The sequence below is a fragment of the Azolla caroliniana genome, unplaced genomic scaffold (genome assembly GCF_043228905.1).
Source record: "Azolla caroliniana isolate FFs.n. ecotype wild unplaced genomic scaffold, voAzoCaro1.0.p SCAF_18, whole genome shotgun sequence".
NCBI lineage: Eukaryota > Viridiplantae > Streptophyta > Polypodiopsida > Salviniales > Salviniaceae > Azolla > Azolla caroliniana.
The window spans coordinates 2,707,740-2,731,962 of NW_028230453.1; positions in this window are offsets into that span (position 1 = coordinate 2,707,740).

The window sequence follows — 24,223 nt, forward strand, 5'->3', positions numbered from 1 at the left end:
ATAGCACCAACAAGGAAGAGATATTAGTGTTCTCTAACCAAACACCTTACTAATCTCTCTTAAGCTTAAAGGTTATAAGAAGGAGGAGAGGAAGCTCTAGCTCTTAATCAATAGGGAGATCTTTACAAATGGAAGAACCCTTACAAAGCCACCACCATGTCGTTTATATAGCATTTACATTTAGGGTATGGACCTTTCATACTTGGATGTCCCTTAGCCCTCTTTTCTCTTGCCATTCCCTCTTCGTAGGTCCTTTAGTCATACTACGTCCTTGTTGATGCACTCTTCTTCATTACCGGTCGTGGTGCGATCCAAGCGCTTAACAAGTACTACATTGCAAATGTCAACCTTGATTGTTGGTCTCAATATAAAGCAAGAATGCCTATTGATCGTATCCAACCTTATCTCATTACCAATATGGGTAGTAATGCTCGTAGAGCCCTTACACTACATCACACTCGATCTCACAAGTTAGGTATTGAAGTTGCATCATGGTATCAAAATGTAATGAATTTGATGGCATGTAAAGTATGCAATGAAGGTATGGTAGAGGATGAATGTCACTTGCTCTTCAATGCTCGACATATAGTGCAATTCGTTCAAGATATGCATACATACTACGAGGGAGTGATAACTTAAGTGCCATGCTTAAGACACCATCTAGAAGTTTGAGCTCATATGTGTATGCGTTATTCACGCATAGAGACTTTGTGCTTCAATGTATGAATATCCCTTCTTAGGAAGGAGACACATATCAAGAACACATGTATACTCTAGTCCCATAGGTCAAATTTGGCCTCTTTATGGATGATAAAATTTCTAATTCTAATTATTCATGCATGTGCTTCTTTTATTTTCTATTTAAGCATTTTGGTATTTATACATTGAATATATCTAACCAATTTCATGATACCTTGTGCATACATCTTCAATCATAAAGAAGGGAGACATATGCCAAAGAGAACCATAGCACATCACCTTCTCAATAATTGATAGGTACTATAAGTTTCTACAATAGACAAGTCCATAAGAGTTAAGTCACCATAACTCTTGACACAATTCCCATTTAATTTTTTCTAAAATTAAACACATGAATGTGCTTGCTCTACTATATGGAGAAATTCTTGAGCAACTTCTCATATTCTTCTATTTCTTTGAATAAGTCTTTTATACTTATACAAATTCTTTTGATAATTTTCCTTATCTTTGACTATATCCAAACTCATACAACCCTTTCAAGCTTCAAGGCATTCCGTATCAAACCATTTTTTCTTTGGATTATGTTTCTCGATGCCTTTGCAAATTACATGTTTGGCTGAAAAACATTTCGTATGTGTATAAGAAAATGACTTTCCCATTTGCATTCCAGTGTGTGACCATGTTGTATCTTTGTCATTTGTAGCATATCCTCAACCATCTTGGAATATATGGGTACTCATTTAAGGCTTACGCCTAAATACAATTATTTATTATCTTAAATGGTCTCCTCACACAAACCTCTTTCTACATACAATTATTTATTATCTTTAATGGCGTCCTCACACTCAAACCTTTTTCTACATTTGAGGTCAATAAATAAATACCTATGACTAAATTCCCATGTCCATTCACAAGGTGAGAAAAAATGTATATGATCCAAAATACCTTAAAAAAGTAACATATAGTCAATTACCTATTTTCATTGTATTTTTGTACGTGTAAAACCATTATTGTAAGGTTATAAGAATACACCGTAATTTGCAATAAACACTCCATTACTATTGCACATTTGTAGGAGTAACTTCCTAAATTGATCCATATCTTTTTCATCAATAAAGGGGAGACTATACATATCGCACACTTGAGATATTTGGCATTAAAGATTGTCGTACGTAAAGTTGCAAACTTCATGTCACCAAATACAATAACTTCCCCCTTGGTTTTGGAATAAAAATATCAACTTCTAGATTAGCAAAGGGTTGGTCTTTATTCAAACAAGCATAAATATTGGAATCTTGATGAGGAATATAACATCTAACTACAAAATTGGCATATAAATTGTTGTTTTTGTTTTGATATATGTAACATTTATGTTTGTCATATTTGATGATCAACACATATTTATCTGATTCCCTCTTAATGAAACATTCCACTAATTGTTCTCTTCATTGTCTTGGATTTTTGACCTATATCAAGGAGTGTACATAATAATTGGTTATACCTTAAATCCTTTAAGTATCATACTCTCATGTTTCATCAAGAAGTATGATATCTGATTTATTAGATAACTCCTCTATGTTAAATCATACATGTCATGGGTATCCATTACAATTCCAAAAGCATAATTATAGATGTCATGAATTAGTTACATACATCATGTGTCCCTATTTACTAAGTGCTTCCTTGACTTTATTTTTCAATGTTGTGAGAGAAAGGGAGATTTTACTATTGTTGCGAGAGGTCATATAGGACTTATCGAACCAAATATACAATATTTTCATCTAGGATGTGTGGAGTTGAGAAGTGACTCTTAATTCATGCAATGATTGGGTTTGGTCAACGATGTGTGGATAACCTAGTTGAATATGGTCAAAGGTAGAGGGCATTGTATCAAAGTGTGATACAACTCCTAAACTTGTATAGGGAGAAGTGTGACAACTTGTCTCACTATTCAAATCGTGGTGAAAATCTTATGTAAGCGCAATTGGTTTAGATGGTAGACAACTTGATGGCCTCTAACATGTATCGACCTGTGCAATTTCCCCATTGGATGAAGAATATGGTTTTGTGGTTAGGTGCAAAATATGTAGTATATTGTATGAAGCATGGCGTGAATCTCCATTTTTTTCATATGTCATAATACAAAGGCATATTGCCAAAAAGATCTCACCTATAAAGGAATCAATGGTCAAGTTGCCTATTACCAATGCGGGTCTTAGACGCCCTCTTGATTTGCTGCGTCACTTTCCAATCAAGCAGAGCTTCCCTATCTCTCTCTTTCTCTCCCCCTTCCCTTTCGTTTGAGTTCTCTTCACCATTTTATATGATGAAGGAGGCTTTCTTCTCAAATAAAAGTATGTGCTTTTTTATTTTAGCACATGCATGCTTTTTATTTCCTAAATAATAATAAAGTCACAAAATGTCTTTCTCTTCACACTTGATCTATCAATCAAACTTTTTAATAGTCGTAGTTTAACGAAATTCCTCCTATGCAAACGGGAAAGAATCGGATGGATGGATTCTATGCAACGAAAGAATTGTGTGTCTGTATGTGGAGAGAGAGAGAGAGAGAGAGAGAGAGAGAGAGAGAGAGATTATATTATCGTCTTCAGAGGTCAAATATGACCTATGAGACCAAAAATATTACATTTCACATGATACGTGTGAAGGTGAGTAGCGACTCTCGATGTTCAAGAACTTTACCAATGAATGTTACATCATGGTTGTGAGAGAAATTCGTGCAAGGATTGGGCTTGATCGAAGAGATGTGGAAAGCATGGTCGAATATGATCAAAGGCAGAGCATTGTATCAAAGTGTGATACTCAAACTCTCAAACTTGTTTAGGGCAAAGTGTGCATATATGCGTTGTCTGGACCAGAGCTGAAGGCCCTTTGTGTGTATCTCGATGAGAACCTCGAGAAAGGATTTATTCAACCTTCTAAGTTGTCGGCTGGGGCCCCCATTTTATTCGTGAAGAAGAAGGACGACTCTCTACGCTTACGCGTCGACTACCGAGGTTTCAACAAACTCATTGTGCGCAACCGTCATCCACTCCCTTTGATCCCCGAACTCCTTGATCGACTCCGAGTTGCACGTGTCTTCTCCAAAGTTGATATGTGTGGAGCGTACAATCAAGTACACATCAAGCCGGGGGACAAATGGAAAACCACATTTCGAACATGGTATGGGCATTTCGAATAAAAGGTAATGCCTTTTGGTCTTACTAATGCCCCAACAGTTTCTCAACATATGATGAACGATATATTCTGAGAATATCTCGATCATTTTGTTGTCATTTACCTCGATGATATTCTCATTTTCTCCCCAAACATGGAGGAGCACACTCGCAAAGTCTGATTAGTTCTTACCAAACTTCGCGAGCATGGCCTTTATGCCAAAGGCGAGAAATGCGAGTTCAATCGTACCTTGATCGAATTTCTGGTCTACATCATCTCGCCCACTGGCACCACCATGGTTATGAAGAAGGTCTTTATCATTCGGATGTGGGTGACTCCAAGGCGACTTAAAGATGTGCAATCCTTCCTCGGCTTCACGAATTTTTACCCACTTCATCAAGGGGTTTTCCACCCTAGCACAACCTCTTATCGCCTTCACCCGTAAAGGTACTCCTTTTTTATGGACCTCGGAGGCACAAAATGTGTTCGACTCACTCAAACACGCATTCATCACTGCCTCGGTGTTGCTACATGCCGACCCCACAAAACCCTTCCAAGTCGAAACCGATGCCTCTGACTTCGCCATTGGCACCATCTTATCCCAGGCAGACGACACCAACCTAATGCACCCAGTGGCTTACTACTCCCGAAAATTCACGGCCTCTGAAATCAATTATCCCATATACAACAAGGAGCTTGCTGCTATCATTGTTGCCTTTGAGGAATGGCGACCCTACTTGGCCGGCGCACAACATCGTTTCCAGGTAGTGAGTGATCATAAAAATTTAGTTTATTTTTCCACCACTCGTACTTTGAATCGAAGGCAGGCCTGTTGGTCGACATTTCTCGCTGACTACGATTTTGAGATCGTATTTCAACCTGGTGGCCAACATGGGAAGGCCGATGCCCTTTCTCATCGAGCTGACCTTGCACTCCGCCCTGGGGATGCTGCTTATGCTCAACAATCTAGACGTTTGCTGAAACCCGACCAATTGCATCTTTTTGCCACTTGTATGTTGCAGGATGATTCATTACTCCAACAGATCACTGATGCATCCACAACCAATGTGTTCGCCAACAAGATTCGAGATAGTCTACAAAACCCCTCCAGGCGACCCAAAGGAAGGATCTTGACACCTTCACCATACAAGAGGGTTTGCTATTCCGAGATCATCTCTTATACGTCCAGAGGGCCCATGTCGCACCCGGGTGTTGTGGGAATGCCACGATGACCCACTTACAAGTAATTTTGGGGTCGCAAAAACCCTCAAGCTAATCTCTCAGGGGTACTGGTGGCCACAACCATGGAAGTTGGTCAAAGAATACATCAAGAGTGTGAGGTTTGTGCTCACTCCAAATCCGCTCATCATCGGCCATACGACTTACTCCAATCGCTTCCATGCCCCCGTCGTCACATGTTACGCCGACACATATCTACTACTCGTCCATGTGCGAAACTTGATTACAAGAAGTTGGGACCATTTCGTATCATCAAGTGCATCAATCCTGTCGCCTTCCGGCTCACCCTTCCATCCCACTTCCGAATTCACGATGTTTTTCATGTCTCCCTCCTCGAACCCCATTATGCTTCGCAACTCCCAGGACGTCAAGCCCCACCACCACCACCTGTGCAATTGACAACAGGGGAGGAATACGAGGTCGACCAAATCCTTGACTCGTGTTGGCACCGTCAACACTTGCAATACCTCGTCTTGTGGAGGGGTTACCCCATGTCTGACACCATGTGGGAACCATCAGAAAATTTACAAAATGCCCCGGAGGTGGTCCAAGATTTTCATCACCGATATCCCCACAAACCGACGGTCGATTTGGGAAGGTGGCGTAGGAGGGGGGATAATGTTAAAATTCAAACTCTTGACATGACCATGTTATAATAAAGTATTATGGGTTAACCAACATATATAGTATACAATTATATGTATAATTGGTCCTTGTTGTTTTGGTTAGCATCATGTGCATAGTTGTTCCCTTGTAGTATTTACACTTGACACATGCATGCATACCTACATGCTCTATTGTAGATTCACATGCGTGCAACAAGTATGCATGTCGTGTAGTATAAATAGTTGAGTTCACCTAAGTTGAAGGAATTCAAGGTGAACAACACCAGCTACAGAGTCTTTCAGTTAATACTATTCATCCATTTGGTTATCTTCTTTCTTGTCTCTTAACCTTATGATCTATCCGTGACACTTTGGGTTGTTATTTCCTGACTTTGGGCATTGTTAAATGGGAATGTTTTGCCACCCTTTTGGTAGGTTTTTATTTAGTGTACTAGGGCTTTACTCTCACCATCATATAGTGTTGTTTTTTTCCCATTGTAGGTATTGGGGTATGCGTTAGAATTGGACTTTGAGAAATGGTTTCTTATTTGATATCTACATAGAATACAACAACATATATGTAAGTTACGAATTTTGATATGGAAAATTTTGCAAGCTTGCTTTGTGGTCACCTTGTTCTTGTAAGAGTTTCCTTATATCACTTAGTATTGCAACGCCTTAGAGGGTTTACCTTGCCATAAGATTCTTACGAATGTCATCAGGGTATAGGGGTTTTTGCGTTGTCATATTGTTTTAATAAATAGAAGAAGAGAAATTTTATTATTTTCTTTGGAGGTCAAATATGACCGAGGAGGCGAAACGTATCATGTTTTCAAGTAATACATGTGAGAGTGAGTAGAGATTCTCCATGTTCAAAGGCTTTACTAATGAATGTCGCAATTGAGAGTGCATTTTATGATCATTAGAGAAATTTATGCAAGCATTGAAATACAATCAAATGTGAACAAAGGAAGAACATTGTATCAAAGTATGATAATCGAGTCATCAAAGTTGTTTAGGGGAATGTGCATAATCAACTAGTCTCAAATGTTATGCAACAATCTACCTAATTAACGAAGTTGTTAATTAGGCATATGCAATACCTTAAAAAGAGGATGTTATGTCAAACATAGTCTATGGATGTTGTAGAGGTGGCGTTGTGGAAGCATATCCTCAATCCTTTCAATGTTTTTTGAAAAAGCCATAACTTGTTTTTTTTACTAGAAAGATATCTTTGGTAAGCTAGCTTTCCTAGTGGCTTAATGATATGGTGGGCACAACTCTTCTAACAATGGCCCAAGGGGTACTTTTTTAGGTTATATTCAAAACAAAAGGAACAACAAGATAAAACTTGATTATCAAGGTTTTGCCTTTTTCAATAACAACTTGGTTTATATTGTCACATGGAAGCAACATGGTTTACGTTGTCAACTTGCAACTTGCATAAGATAAATTCAAAGAGATTAAGATATATCCTTTGCTAGTTTTGCACAATATTGTGATTCCCTCATAATTCCTAGGGTATATTTCTTTCTTGTTATTGTACTAACTTCGATTCGTAATATCTTCATGAGAATTAAGATTTTTTTACTTCATCATATTTTATTAATCTCTCAATTTCGATCAATCTAATCTCTTGCCTATTTTCTACTTAATCGATATGTGTTGCAATGAGTTATTCTTTCTCTATAACTAAGTAATATTTAAATCAATGCGCAATTAAACCCATCTTGGCTTAACTCATTTGATCATCCCTCTTTGTCTCTCTATTCTCTCTCATTTGAAATTCCTATTGTTTTTACCTAAAAAGCATGAGGTAACATTGAGTTATGAATATAATTACATATAATGCAACGGAAGCTTGTTTTTTTGCCTTGACAACACATGATATACTAAATGCATGCGCGCTTCATTCCATAGTTTAATAGATGCTCATGATGGAGAGTTTTCAAAGTTGTTTGTGGTAGAAGTCCAAAAGTATGATGCATAACATTCTAATAATGTAACAACACACATCAAAGGTTGTAATAATCTAATGGGCATATTCGTAATTCCTTGTTAGTGTCTCTTCCAAAAAGAGCAATGGTAATTTAACCATCGATCCTTTAATAATATTGATAATTGTATTCCACATTTCACAACTCTTTTAGATTCTATGTTTGCTTAATGATTGTTGTTATTTACATCAATCCATGAGAAGGTTGGGCATCAAGTTATGACAACCTTGGAAGAAACTATAAAGAAGACAATGTGAAGTGTGTGTTGTCACATCTGTTTTATGATAAAAACTAGTTTGGTATGAAATTATATATGAAGGTTTAAGTTTTTCTTGACAAACTCCAGTGTCCTCGCATGGCATCGTTTCAAGAAGAGCAAAGTTTCAAAAATATCCATGATTCATGAAAAGTTATCCTTATTCTTCTACCAAAAGTTGTCTCTCTTGTGTCGTTTGGAAAATGGAGACAATTGTCCTTGATGCGATGGATTGTACAAGATTTTGTCGAAGTAAATAACAAAGTGACTTCATAAGGTGTTAATTCTACTATCCAACTATGAAATATGGATTTATTGTGAGTAGAAACATCCTTCCTAGTATTTTGAATATGTGTCCACCAAGAATTTCTAATGATACAAGTCAATTTGGAGAAGCCCCAACTTATGTCTCCTATGAATTTGGTGCAAAAATGTTGCATAGTCATATATATATATATATATATATATATATATAGGTTTTTAGGGGGAGTGGTCATTTAAAGATTGTGTTTCCTAAATGTTCTATGAATAGGAACTCAACATTCAAAGGAGATGATATGTTATTTTATAGAAAAGATTGTTATCTATCATGTTAAAATGAGAATTGAAGCCTCATGTAGCCTAAGGTCAATGATGCACAATGATTTAAATTTTCAGAATTTGTTGTGGTTCAACATTTATTGATTTCTTGTCAATGAAGTTTGAAATTAGTCATGTTTTATATAATTAATGGAAGGATATTTTGTTTTGAATTTTATTTTTTTGAAATTAGTCATGTGACAATATAAAAGTACCAAATTGCACGCAATGTAATATTTCTTTGTGACAAAGGTATTAACATCCTTGGCCACTCTTGTATTATTTTTATTTTTTTTCCAAAAAAAATCTCCTTCCATTAGTTAGAAAATTTTACATATGAGATTAATATATACAAATCCCTCTAGGGGCGCGATAGGTCCATCTTATGTGGGTGCCCACCGACTCAATAAAGGGGGAGGTCGACCATTGTTAGATGAAGGCTAGTCGTTGTCTTCCAACTCCATCGGAGTCACCCTTGAGGTCATCATATTTGGCCACTCTTGTATTGATAGGAAAAGAAGGTCCCAAGTCTAAATTCATTCATATGGTGAAGCTTGGCTTGGTAACTATGTAAAATGTTATTTTAAGAAATACTGTTGTTTTAAAATACATAAATATTTTTATAGAACAAAGTCAAATTATTATTGTTCTCATAGGTTTGATGAAGTATGGGGCCAAATTACAATATTTTCACAAGTTGTGTGGAACATGGAGGGGGGTGGGGGGGCTCTATCACATATTAGTTATTGTGGGTTGGCTTTTGGGAGAAAGAGGGGTTTTTTGAGTTTGTTGTAACATATAACATATTTTCTGTGAAAGATAAGCTTCCACATCTCTCCCAAGGTATGATACAATGGCATTATGAAAAAAAAATTCATTCTCGAGAACTTGTGGACTCCACAAAGAAAGATATGAGTTTTAGGATGTGGAAACATGGGACATTGTGATGCCACACTTTGTGTTTCATAAAACATAAAAAAGTGTGACTATTTGTGTGATTTGTGCCTCATTCAAAGAGGGAAATTTTAGAAAGGTTCAATGAATGAGGAGGAAAAGCGATTCATTGAATCTTATATATCGGGTGAGATAGAGACAGATCACGTGACGTGCTTCGTAGTGCGTAGCCATAGGTTGTTCGTTGAGCGCACAAGTGGGGGAAATGTTTATCTTTTTCTCAATGTCTTTGTCTTTCCTTTGCTCTGAACACAAGTGGGAAAAGGTTGATCCAATTAATTATACTCGACTTCGGGTGTTATTCAAAAAAGTGCAAGTGGGAAAAGATCGATTTCATTATTATAAAAGGTTTTGATTATTATTCAAAAAAAGTGCAAGTGGGAAAAAGTTTGATCCATCTCTCTATCACACACACAAGTGGGAAATTTAAAAAAGCTAATGTAAAGGAGATATTCTACAAAGGGCTAATTGGATATTCCATAAAGGCAAGTGGGGGAAAGTTGTTCTTATTAACTAGGAAACCTTGGGTATTCTTCAAAACGACTACACTCTTTTTATCTCCCTTGTATCTTTTCATGAATCAAGAGAATTGTGATATGTTTTTCCCACACTTATTTAAGAAGCTTCTCCACCACGATCCACAACTTTGACTACTTCCCAATTCAATTCATCGAATAAGCTACAACAGAATTCTTATCATGAAACAAAATGTGTTCATCACACTTCCAGACACAGGTAATTGCAAAATTGAGGAGAGGATGATGTTAGGAAAGTCTATCGAATATGGTGGTGCTCGTGAGAGCCATTATAATGATATGGGTAATGTGCTTGTCCACAAATTAGAGCAAGCATATTTGCTTCAACAACAACAACAACAACAACAACAACAACAACAACAACGAGGTAAACCACAACCAAGTTATCGACGCGACCATCAAGATAAGCTACAACAACATAGTTATCCTCGTCTTCAAGGTAAACAACAACAACAAAAAAATCATCATCATCATCAATACCATCAATATTGCCTACACAAGCATCGAAAATTAGAGCCATCATCGATGATGTTGATGTCATCTGCGACATCGACAGACACATCGCCATCGTCGTCAGACACATCCGCACCGTCGACATCTACATCCGCCACAACGACATCCTTCACAACAACTAGCACCACATCGACATCAAAAATGTTGATTGAAACATCCACTACATCAACATCGGCATCGTCCATGCCATTGGCCGTGTCAACACCGATGCCATTGATGACAGGATCTATCACACCAATGTCAACTACCAAGACAAAGGCACCATTCTTGTCTCGTTCGATCCTCGTGTGGCTCATCATCACTGCTCTCCTAATTGTGCTCCCCTTGGTGCTTCCTCCCCTACCACCGCCTCCTTTGGAGCTCCTCCTCGTGCCTCTTGTTCTCCTCATATGCCTCATGTGCCTTGCCATCTCCCCTCTCCCACTTGTTAGGAATTACTAGGTACACAAGTGGTTTCTAGCATGTAATGTATATACATACATACATACATACATACATATATAATGTTGGCTTGATTGCCCCCAAACAATTACTCACTTATATAGAACGAAGGAATTCCTTCTCAATTTTTCAATGGGTTCAATTTTAGCATTTGTTTTAGGTAGAGAAATTATTATTGAGTGTCAAAGTTGTATGACACGCACCAAAAAGTCATCCATTTGAGTTCCCTACATTCTTCCAAGTGTCATTGAGTAAATTAGTCTGTAATTAGTAATTAATGCATAGAGAGGGAGAAAAAGAAAACATGAAAGCATGTTGAACTTTGTAACAATGTCTTTCCAAGATATCCTAAATGATTCTTAAATCAACAAAAAAGATCGTTATAATCATAGTCTTATATGAATATTTGATAGCATTATATCTAATTGTTAGTGTTGATTTTAATAACTTTGTGAAGATAGGGGTAATTTGGTGCCCCCCCATATTAATAACGTTTATGGCCATTCAAGCTCATGAAAATGGCCTTGTGGTGTATTTTATGTGCCTAAGTAAAAATATGCAGTCAAAATCCTTGCCCTTGTCCAAACCAATGATATTCATATTTTTCGTGAAATTTAATAAACAAAAGCTTATGGGCATTTCATGGGGCCAAAAACAATATAAACTCTTGATGTATTTTGATCGTCTAGAAAAAGTTTTTCTAGGAGCCTTCTTATTTTTAGGTAGTCTAAGTGTGGCAAATTGGGCATAATTTTGTAAAGATTTCCATTGGAGAATACAAGGCCATGTGATTCCCCTTAGTTTACGTATCACATCCTAGCAAATGGATGCCTAGTTCTATGAGATTACCACTCTAGGATTTAGCCTAATGCACAAGAAAACAAGTGCATATATCTACTTAAATTTCGTGTGTTTGGATAATCAGTTTCTAATTATGTTGGTCATGTTTTGGATGATGGTTATACCTTAAAAGCAAAACTAGCACAAGTTATTGCTTAGAGCTTTACAAAGGTACCTCATGGATACTCTAGCATTAAAATTATACATTCTAGGCTAGTTGAATTGCAAGAAACCATAACCCCTAGTCCTTGCCCTGACCATCTCTTTTGTACATAGCACTTTTGAATTGTACATTTTGTAGCCTTCCAACGCTTTTCTTAATACTAATGAAGGAAATCTTTGGGGGATTTTTTTTTTGCAAGAAACCTAATACCATTAAAGTGGTCTTATGTTGGGACAAGTGTCCACATACATATTTTGATCATTATCTTGAGGGCACACGCTATCTCTTGCCCACAAAGTGCCCACAAAAGGACCGGTAATGTTGTTACTATTAAAGTTGGCACCTGATCTTAAATATCGATTCAGCACACGATCTTAGATATTTGCAAGAAATAGGGAAAAGAAACTCTCCTAGTTGTGAGTAGAGTAAACATGGGTGTATTTTGAGAGAGAGAGAGAGAGAGAGAGAGAGAGAGAGAGAGAGAGAGAGAGAAGTGAATGTAACTACAAGCATGATTAAAATTTAAAACAATGAAATAGTTCTCGAGACCTCATTGGAGGCCCAAAACATGTGGTTTAAATAATCGTTCATCAAACAGGATACAATGTGCATGTTGAATCATGTAACATCTAATAATTTCTCATTAGAAGTTTGGACATTAAATCAAATACTACAAAAACTAAAATATTTCATTTAGAAGACACTTGTAAATCGTCATTTTTGCATTATCACACTCTTTTGGACATGATTTTTTAACTTTCTCAAGAATATAAAATTTAAGATAAACCTCTTTGAAGGAATCAATACATAATTGAACATATGTCTTTGTTATCGAGAATTTGAAGAATCTTCTAACAATTTGCATGTTCTTTTTAAAATGTTAAACTTACCATAGTTGTCATTATGACAAAATAAAGCCAAAAAATGCCATTATTGTTCAAATGTGTGGCAAAACTTATACGCAAACTAGAGATAACTTCTATTTCATTACGAGCATGTCAAAATACTTTAGGATGGATAGGCACGCCGCACAACTATATACAAAAGCACAAGATTGGGTTTAGGATGGTATAGGGCCATCTAGAAAATGGCCTAGTAATAGGATACCAATGCATACATGTTTGTGGATCCATGATAGGAGCAACTAAATTGACAAAAAAATGTCATGAAATAGGGCGAAAGTGGCAAAACTCATAGGGTTTAGATAGATTAAGGAAGGCTAAGGGACAATAAGTGGTTCATAAGAAATTAAGTCACAAAAGCTCATATTTGAACTATCATGTTAATGTGGAGGATGCCAGTGTGAATCCTTCATATTGTAGAAACAAATAGTAAGCCTTGATCTATAAAAACTAAACAATTAACTCATTTGTGTGGTTTGCTGCGTAGATTAGGCATTAAAGGGAGTGAGAAAAACAAGGAGAGCTTACTAAATATGGTTACATCCTTAATAAAATGAAATTGTATTATCTTGTATCTTGTATCTTGCCTATATCTTTATCTAGAAAGATTGGTTGCACAATATTCATTGTAATGTTGGATTATCTTGTATCTTGCCGTTGGCTACTTTAATCTTAATACTGGAGGATAATTTTTATGGGAAAAAAAATGAAATTGTATTGTGATTGATTGTGTTCAACATGTATGTTTAGCGAACAATTCGTGAAGAGAGATAACAATGAAACGAGATGATAGTAATAAAGAGACCACCTAACGACATCACACATTAATGCATATGAATGTGAACATTGAGTGGGAATACCAAGGATTTGAACCAGAGAAGATGGCCTTCTCGATATAGGGTTGCAGATGAATGATATTCTGCTTGAATTGTATGGGAGTACTTTTAATTTCCCATTGTGGGAACTTGGAAGGTAGAGAGTATGTTAGTGATAATCTTTTTTGGGATATTAATTAGAATTTCCACTAATTTGTTGTATTTTCTCGTGTATACTTGTATGTTATGAAGTGAGTGTACTCATGTTTAAATTTTGTTGCTATAGTTGTTCTTTTTTATAATTGTGTGCAAGTTGGTATAACGAGGTGCATATGTATATAAGTAGTGTGTGCTATACATGCAATGGTCTGTGAGTGTTCGAGCGAGTTGCCTTAGGTGTATGTGCATCTGTATATGTATGAGAATGAGTGTATTGAGTGTGCTATATCTTTGTATGTGTATGCGTGTAAAGAACAATGTGTGTGTCTTGCATTTGTTTATATGTGTTTCGGTATGTGCGAAAGTATACATTAACGTACGAGGGTTGGTATGTGTGTGTGAATATAAATTGTCAGTAAGTGAGGGGTATTTAGGGAAATGAAAGGTTATCCCTCTCCTTTATTGTTCTTGCCAGATAAGTGCCTAAAGGATGAGGTAGGGGGGTGGGGGGTATGAAACCGAGGGTTGGAGGGCCGAGCCTAACTGAGGCGTGTCATGCTACATTGCATCCTCATGCTTACATAACCTAGCATTATAGAGTTAGGGAAGAATTGAACCTTTTGGGTGTGTCTTTTGAGAAGACTCTAGTTGACGAAATTGGCATTGATGATAGAATCCAAATGAGTCCATATGAGTTTTGGCATTGTGGAGTTAAAGATGAATGAGATATTTTGTGTGTGACTTTTGAGAAGACTTTGGTCGACGAGTTCATCATTGATGATAGAATCCAAATGAGTCCATACGGGTTTTGCTAGTGTGTGATGTTGACGAAAAGACAAATGAGTGTGACGATGGAGCTTTCTATGCTTCAGAACCGTTTTCAAACAACTCTAAAGGGGGACCAAGAATTGGTGAGTGAACAAACTTTTCCTTTTCTTGAAGATCATTAATTGAGAAGAGTGAATGAAGTTGGGAATTCTACTAGAAGATGATGATGAGGCTAATAACCTAATTAAGAGTTTGGAAGAGATGGTACAAACCTATCACCACACTATGACAAGACAAGAAACAATATACCAGCACCATGGATTCATGTGCTATTACAATCAGATCTATCAGTGAGAAAATGTACACAACAACCAATAGTTTGAATGGACATCAATGGACTTCCAAGTAGATGAAGATTAAGGGGGGAAATTAAATATTGTCCTATATGAGAGTGCAAACTCAAACAAGTCAAGGTGGCCCAACCAAAGCCAACACAAGCACATTGGCAAATCCATGTAGTTCTAGCGAGAGAAAAGAACTTAGAGGACAAGGATGTAAAAATGAAAATGATTAAGGCTAATAAATGTTGAAGGGACAAAACATAGAAAAGAGAGGAGATGAGGGAACAAAAGGGGAAACATGTGGGAAATAAACAAGATTAGGCCATGGAAAAAGACATGGAGCAAGAAAATAAACAGGACAAGGCCAACAAAAAGATTGTGGGAAAAATAACAAAAGAAGACAAGGAAATAAGGAAGCAACAAAAGAAGGGGGCATTGGAAAGATTTGATTCAAAGAAGAATCATCTAAAAATGTCATTGAATCTTCCTGGTGCTTTTCTCCCTTTGCACATGTTACATCATGACATCCACCCCCATCAAACTTGCACATCCTCCGGATATGCCAACGAAATAGCAATGGTGCAGTAGATCAATCTTCACACATGTTATCCTCCAATTCTTGTTTGATTTCATCACTATCTTCTTTGAAGTTAGCAATCTTTAGGTTTTGACCATGGTATTTTTTTAAGACCTTAGTCCTATTATTGACACTGCCAACCTTGTCCGATCGAGCTAAGCTTTAAGTGATATGTGACCTTCTGATTTCTTTGAATTAACACATATGAATCAAACCACCACTTTGAAATTATAACTACTACCATGCATAAGCTATGTTGGTTATCAATGCTACCATCATGAACAAGCAACACCAAATCTCCTTCTATGATTTTCCTAGTTAAGAGAATCATGATGGTTCTTGTCAAATCTTTCCTGTTGTAACGTTGTCGTGAAGATTTCCGGCTATGGTGTGAAACCGGGGTGGAAAGGGCAAGTCGGTGGTGTGCAACATGTGCACATGTATAGTAGGAAAACGGTGTATAGAATAAAGGGGGAGTATTTGTCCCACATTGTAACGTTCCTCCCTCCTTGGGCTATAAAAGGAAGGGAGGAGTCTCTTGTAAGGGGTTGCCCATTTTGAGTTAGGAGAGTATACTGTTAGATTTAGGGTTAGGTAGTTCCACTTATTCTTGCTTCGTTCTAGGGTTTTCATCTTGGTTGTTTTCTTCTTCTTCTTCTTCTTCCTCGTCATGAGGGTTGAGAGTTCGTGTCTATTTAGGGTTTGCTTTTGCTTGGTCTCCTGTGCAAGACCCCACTCGGCACGACGAGCCCGAGAGGTCCCTTATCGGCGGCTTGACAGTAGACTGTTGTTGTAACCTACCCTACCCTGGTCCGGCTTGAAGCCGGGGTTTTATTCTTTCCCATGTAATATACATACTCATATCCGTTTGTGCATATTGGTGTATTTGGTGGTGTCGGGAGCACAACCCCTTGTTTCTTGTGCATAAGAGTCGGTGTCGCGTGCATGCGCTCTCTCTCTTTTCTCTCTCTCTCTCTCTCTCGTGTCTCGGTTTCTCGGCATCCCTTCCTCCCTCGTTCGAGCTCCACGTGGTCCCGCCCTTCTACACACATGCGCGTAATAACGTGACATCTTTGGTGAACTCGACGTGAAGGGTGGCAAGGGAGAATGGAGTTGGAAGAAGACGACTTCGCGCAACTTTTTGTTGAAGCGATGAGGGAGTTTGGACGAGCAACAACAAGAAGAGAGACGACGGGTGGCGGGAAGTCGGACAAGCGGGGCCAAGAGGGCCAAATGGAGCCGGAAATGGAACACACACGACACGCGAAGAGCGGAATCCGGCGTACAACCGGAGTGACCGGGGGCCTAATCGGAGGAGGGTATACGCGGTGGGATGCGGAGAACGAAGACCGGTCCTATGGGTCACCTCACACCGGGCTAGAGACTTCGGTAGTCAGCATCGGATCTGATGTAAGACCAAGATACTGACGGTGGCGGCAGGAGAACGGGACCCGGCAATCCAGAGAGTGACGGGCCGACCTAGATGAGAACCGGGCGGAGCGAACTTCCGGATAACTGATTCGGAGAGGGAGGAGAGAGCAGGCCTACGAAGAGGCCGGGAACACGGTACGTCGGTACCATGGGGGGAGGGTGTGGAGCGAGCCACCCTCTCGACTTGCGGACAAAGACGACCCGGGATAAGGGTTAGAGATACGGCAAGCCCAAGGAGGATCCTTCACATTGGGTCTAGACACTCCGACGGTCGGCTTGAGAGTCGACGTGAGACCTAGAGTAACGAACGGTGGCGGTGAGGGGACGAAGGCAAAGGAATGCGGATGGGCGGTCTATAGAGATCCTCACACTGATCCGGCGGTCGGCCCGAGAGCGGGAGTGAGTCCTATAGGAAAGGACGGTGGCGATAGGTGAATGTGACCAGCAGAAGAGGCCGACGCGGAGGTCAGGACTACGACGAGAGGAAAACGGCAAGCGGTGTTGCCGTGATCTTACACACACCGGTTCTAGACACTCTGGCAGCCGGCAATGAGAGCCGACGTGAGACCTAGATAGAAGAACGGTGGCGGTGGCAAGGCGGGCAACCGAAGTCAGAAAAGGGAAGGTCCCATGAAGATACTCACACCAATCCAGAGACTCCGACAACCGGCGACGAGAGCCGGCGTGAGACCTAGAGAGAAGGACGGTGGCGGCAAGAGAATGTGATCGGACGATGGAAAGCAGAGCGAAAGGAGGAATGAGGTCGGCGAGGCGGCCACGAACCAGATACAAACCCGACCGGCAAAGTCGGCAAGACAAAGATCAGACGTGCTTGGTACGTGAGTCGGTGACCTAACAAAACGGAGGCCCGAGAAGGATCCTTCACACCTACCCGGAGACCCCATTTGTTCAGCCCACGTGGCAACGTGAGACCGAGGGTAATGGAAGGTGGCGGCAAGGGGACAAAGGCGGTAATAGCAGAGGCACCGACTAGACAAGGCATTACGTGAACAAAGGAGGCCATGCTGGTCGGGACACGGCAAGGGTGATCTTCCGGTAGGCTGCCAGGGACACCCGGTTAGGGAGCAGTGTGCCGAGCCGAAAAGAGCACACCCGAAAGCGGAACGGAAGACATGTGTGGCCATCAAGGGCCAAAGCGAAGCACGAGTACGGGACGGTGTTCGGCACAGGTGGTGCCGAACAAGGGAGGCAGAAGACGGCACACGGAGGAGAAAACGCGTTGTCGTGGAGAAAACCGTCCTTAGGCGGAAACCGAGTATACCGTGCATAAACCGGTCCTTACACGTGGGCACAAGTTTTGTTGTATAGTACGTAGATAGGTACAAGTCGGCTGAGGTGAAATCCTAGGTAGCACGCTTTCATTAGGGAGAGAATCGAGGCGTATCCCTGTCCGAAAGGATAGGGAATAAACATGATGTAACGAGTGGTAATGGCCTCCCTCCTTGGGCTATAAAAGAGAGGGAGAGGTATTGTAAAATATATCGCGTTTTGTGGAGGACGAAGTGCTACCGGACCGGAATCGAGCTCTTCTCATATGTCTTCTCCATAGTCGTTCTGTGCAGGTTTCGGGAGGCTGACTCTGCTCCGCGGAACGTCCGAGTGCTTTCGGCAGAGTCTCCATCTCGCGTTCTGTGTGTGTGTGTGCAGGTGTTGGAGCCTGTCACTCGCCGGCTTGCCGGTTGTAACTCCTTGGTTTATATATACATATACGTTCGTTCTGTGTCCATTGTTCAACTCCTGTGAATGTGTGTGTCTGTGCGCGTGTGAAGTACATCGGTAGCTTCCTTCCCCTCTTCTCATTTGGTTATTTCTCGGTCCAAGGCCCCCGTGGTCCTGCCTCGTTCTCCACGCACGCGCGTAACAACGCGACATATTTGGTCAACCCGACGTGAACAGGCGGTAGAGGAATAGAAAGATGAGAGGGTTGGATCTTGTAGAAGCCATGGCTTCGGTTGTGGATCGGATAGTGAGTGCACGCGAAGGCACATGTGCCCTCGATAGGGCTATTGAAGCAGTCGTCGACACGGTAGGCCGATTCGGTGGGAAGGACGCCACGAGCTATTTGGAGGCTTATTGAGCCGAAATGGTGATGAGGGACATCCTGGAGGACAGACGACTGGCCGGATTCACTCGGGTGGCGGTGTCGGGCATCCACGCGGAGGTGCTTGAGGTACGGGCTGAGAGTCGGACCTGGGAAGAGTTTGAAGGTCGGCTCCTTGAAAAGTACGGGCTTGATGACGCGCTTCGGCTATCGAAGCGGGACTTCATGGAATGGGTGGAGACCCCCGAAAAGGGGAGAAACGCGTCGGTGCTCCTTCGGGAGTTTGAAGAATGTTTCTCATGTCTTTTGGCGCTGGACCGGACCGTTGTTGTGATGTGGCGTGCTCGAGGGTGGGAAAAACCGGCGAAAAGGGGGTCAAAAATGTGCATGTGCAATGTGTGTGGACACAAAAGCGATTAATTGTGCATATGCAAAATAAAAAGGAAAACAAAGGGGTAAAAGGGAGGTGTAGAAGCTCGTGCAAAAAGTAAGAGAGAGGTGAGATAAAGGGTAGAGGGGAGATAGGCTATAAATTTATAGACATAGAATTATATATTATATAAGAAAGAGTTAGTGGGTTAGTGGATAGTCACATTGACTACTAGCTAGAGGTGCACGGTTTGAATCTAGTCTTATAGTGCAACGTGATTTAAGGAATTTTATTCCTTTTTCATTGGCGACCCCCCCCTTCTTTTTTTCCTATAAAAGGACGTCGAGGGGGGCTCATTGGGGAGGACGTTTTGGGAGGAGGAGACTATCGCCAATTTTCCTTCGAAGCTCTTCATCTCCTTATTCACCACTTTTCTTCATCTCATACCCCTTCATCCCCCCCCATTGCCACGTGCTCGTCTTATTCGCGTCGGCACTCGAAGTGCTCGTGAGCCCAAGCTTCGTTGGTTCGACGTTGCTCCGCCCCGTTCGTCGTTGCGAGCCCGTGTGCTCGCCGTTTGGGTGGTCGTGGTTCGTTGGGATTGGCTTTTTGGTGGTGCTCGTGTGTTCGTCTTCGCCGTGTTCGGTTTTGCCTTGTCTCTAAGGGCATTTTAATATTTATGTTTTGATTGAGCTTGTGGTTAACTATATATAAGTTGCCATTGTAAACAAAACCCTATTTTATAAAGGGTCCTCTTGCATTAGAATCGAACACGTATTTAACTCTTTGGTCAATATCGTTCGTGTTTCTTTCTCTCCTTCTTTCTTTATTCGTGTCTTTCTTGTATGTTCGGCCGTCTTGTGACGAGGGGACCATTCGGGCTTGCCCATGCACCTCTCCTCCTCATAAAGGCGTACGAGCATTTGTATGTGTGTTTGTGTCTTCCTTGTACGTTCGACCGTCTTGTGACGAGGGGACCGTTCGGGCTTGCCCATGCACCTCTCCTCCTCATAAAGGCGTACGAGCATTTGTGCGTGTGTTTGTGTCTTCCTTGTACGTTCGGCCGTCTTGTGACGAGGGGACCGTTCGGGCTTGCCCATGCACCTCTCCTCCTCATAAAGGTGTACGAGCATTTGTGTGTGTGTTTGTGTCTTCCTTGTACGTTCGACTGTCTTGTGACGAGGGGACCGTTCGGGCTTGCCCATGCACCTCTCCTCCTCATAAAGGCGTACGAGCATTTGTGTGTGTGTTTGTGTCTTCCTTGTATGTTCGACCGTCTTGTGACGAGGGGACCGTTCGGGCTTGCCCATGCACCTCTCCTCCTCATAAAGGCATACGAGCATTTTGTGCGTGTGTTTTGTGTCTTCCTCGTACGTTCGACGTCTTGTCACGAGGGAGCGTTCAGGCGCGCCCATGCACCTCTCCTCCTCATAAAGCCATACGGACATTCGTGTTTGTGTTATCGTCCCCTTTGTGCGTTCATGTTGCGTGCTCATCTTGCTTGTACTCGTTTGGTCACTTGGCTCGTACGGTGATCTCGGAAGGTCGACAAGTCGTGATAAACGAGAGCCACCGGCCTCACAAAACAAAGGGGAACGAGACCTTGCTCGGGAAGGGGTGGGGAAGTAGTATTGTCATAAAGCAAACCTCGGGTCTTCTCTATCCCTTGAGTACTCCCTAGTCCGAGACCCCCGTGGTCCCGCCCAAGTAACACGCGCGTGAAACTTCGCGACACCGTACTGGACACAAGTCGTGTCCTATTGTTCGTTAAATTGGTGGATGCAAGGGACCAGGAGCAAGTGGGCTTCCTGTTGGAGACCGATGATGGCCTAACAACCGACTGGGCCGTGGTAAAGAGAGTCTGCGGCCGTTTTGACAAATGGTGTGAGTGGGTCGATAAAGGATTGACGGGGGCGGGTTCTGTTCCGACAAGGAAGGTCAAGGTACTCCCACTGGCGTGAAGGGAAGAGACCCGAGACTGGCTCGAGACCGGCTCGACTTCGATCGGCATGGTCAAAGGCTCGTCCGGAGGATTGGCTCTGGAGGAGCTGACTCAGATGGTGAGGGACCTCCAGATTGTGCAAGCACGGAGGGACGGTGGCGAACAAGTTCGTGACCGAAGGCCTCCGGCTGTGAACCAATGGTTGTGGTGTGACGCGGTCGGCCACGCCTAAAAGGACTGTGGGGACTTCGCTGAAGCGATAAGAGTTAGCGTGGTGTACCTATGGAACGGTTGGGTGCATGCCAGCGAGACCCGAAGGGCCCTGGATCTGAATATTGGATGAGGGGGTATGAAACGGTTGATGGAAGAAGCAACGACTAGCCACGCAGAGACCGTCCACTACTCGGCGTCGGCCGGAATCCGGGTCGGAAGTGACGAGGTCCGAAAGACGAAGGAAACCGGATTCTGGCCATTGATGCTGGAAGGCCTCGCCGGCGTACGACTAAGGAAAGAGGAAGCGGACCGCACGGAAAGACGGGTCCGGCAGGTAACCGGGTGGAGTGACCTGGTCAAAGAGAAGACGGGCTTCGTGGAAGCCGCGTGCCAGAACTACGAGGTTTTGGTGGAAGACAAGCGTGCGGGAAAGACCGGGGGGGCCGGACCCTCACAACGGTATGAGACCCGGTTCGGGCCGAACCAGAAGATGTTGGTGCATTCGGCGCACCAGACAAGGCCAAGAAGGCCGGTTATCGGTTGAGCACAGAGATCGAGAGAACCACGGACCTACGAAAGGTCCTAGAGGAATGGATCCTCGACAACAAAGTGGAGCTGTCGCTGAGGGAAGTGCTCGGTATCACCAAGAAGGAGTTCCATGACTCCATCGTAGACTTGGTGAAGCGGAAAAGGCTTTCGACGGAGCCGGAGCCGGAGTAGGAGAAGCTGATGGAAGTGCGAACGACGCACCTAGAAGACATGCCCCTGGAGGACGAATTGGCGGAAAGCCACTGCTCGAGGCTACATTGGGCCAGGGTCACTATGGAAACCCCTGTTCGGATCGGGGACGTCCAGGAGCCGGTGGTGGCATTGGTAGACCACGGTTCGGAGATCAACTTGATCTTCATGGACTTCTACAAGAAGGGAAAGTGGCCGATCAACACCAAGCACAGGTGGAAGATACGGGCGGCAATGCGCACCACGAAGGAGCTACACAGAGCCTGCTCGAATGTACGAGTGAAAATCGGCGATGTCGAGATCGATCAACACTTCTTCGTGCAGGAGACGTCCTTGCATCCGATGATACTCGGAGAACCGTACATCACGGTGGCGCGCATGGAGACAAAGGTGTTGGACAACGGTTCGGCATATGCACAAGTCAAGAGCCAGGATGGGCGTCACTCGGTCCAGTTCCTGACGGTGCGACCAAACCATGAGCGTAACCGCGATACCCTCGGTGCCGAAAACCGAGGGGATTTTTAGAGAGGGCTATCAAGGCGTGGGGCCGCGATAGTCCGGACACCCCGGAAAAACCCCACAGATATACTATAGGAAAAAACACTTGTACCATAGGTAGGAAATCTTGGTTCTCCGATAGCGGAGTTTGTACAATAGCTGGCGTAGTTGGCCGGGAAAAGAAGCGGGCGGAGGAGCGACTTCGGGCATGTGGAGTCCTCAGCCCTGAAGAGGAGATCAATGGAGCCGTGGAGGTGGTCTCTTTTGATGACACCTTGGGGAAGTTATGGGATGTGTTCGGAGAAGGCCTTAATGAGGACCGGACGATTCCGGTATGTTCGGAAAAGACGTACGAAGTCATCGCCGACTTCGGTAATGGACTCGAGTTGGATCGAACAACTCGAGTGGATACGAAGTACAAAACTGTGGACCGGAAGGTGAGGCCAGTCGCGGCACCCTTGCCGGAGGGCAGCGAGTTACGAATAAAGGGGGTGCGTCGGACCCAAGTTTACGAGATCCGGCCAGCATAGGACACACGTTCACTGACATAACGCTACAAGAGCTCAAGATCGGTGGGGGTGGCTTCCTACTGCCGGCGGAAGAGAACCGGTTTCGGAGAATGCTCGGGAAGGCTTTCACATTCTCATCGGAGGAGATCGGGTGCGTAGACCCAACGGTTGTGGTACCAATGGTGATCTTCACGGTACCACATGTGCCGTGGAATCTCAAACCAGTTCCGGTACCCAGACCTCACATCCCGAAGCTGATGGAGCTGCTGAAACAGAAGGTGGAGATGGGCATCCTCGAACCATCGAGTGCCCCATATTTGAATTAGTGGTTTACAGTACCAAAGAAGAACGACACACTGCGCTTCATACAGGACCTGCAACTGGTCAACAAGGTGGCCATTCGAAACGCAGGTATCAGACCGACTATTGATGAGTTCGCGGAGGCCTTCATATGGAGGTCGATCTACTCGGTCAGGGATCTGTACTCAGGGTACGATCAGTTCCAACTTGCCGTAGAGAGCAGGGATGTCACGATGATGCGGACTCCTCTCAGCCTAGTTTGGATGTGTACCCTACCGCAAGGGGGAATGAACTCGGTGGCGCACATGGTGAATGCGATGAATAAGGTGTTGAGGGACTGCATCCCGGACATCACCATGCCGTTCCTAGATGACATCTCGATCAAAGGATGTCCGGTGGAGGGCAAGGACGAGTCGGTCGGGCCCGACGGTTGCCAGAGGTTCGTGACGGATCACATCCGCGACTGCGAGAAGGTGCTACAAAGACTCCAGAGCATGCGGCTCACCTTCTCCGGAGAAAAATCAGCCTTCGGGCAGCCGGAGATCCTGGTAGTCGGACACCTGTGCGGGCCTTACGACCGGAAGCTGTCCCCGGCGAAG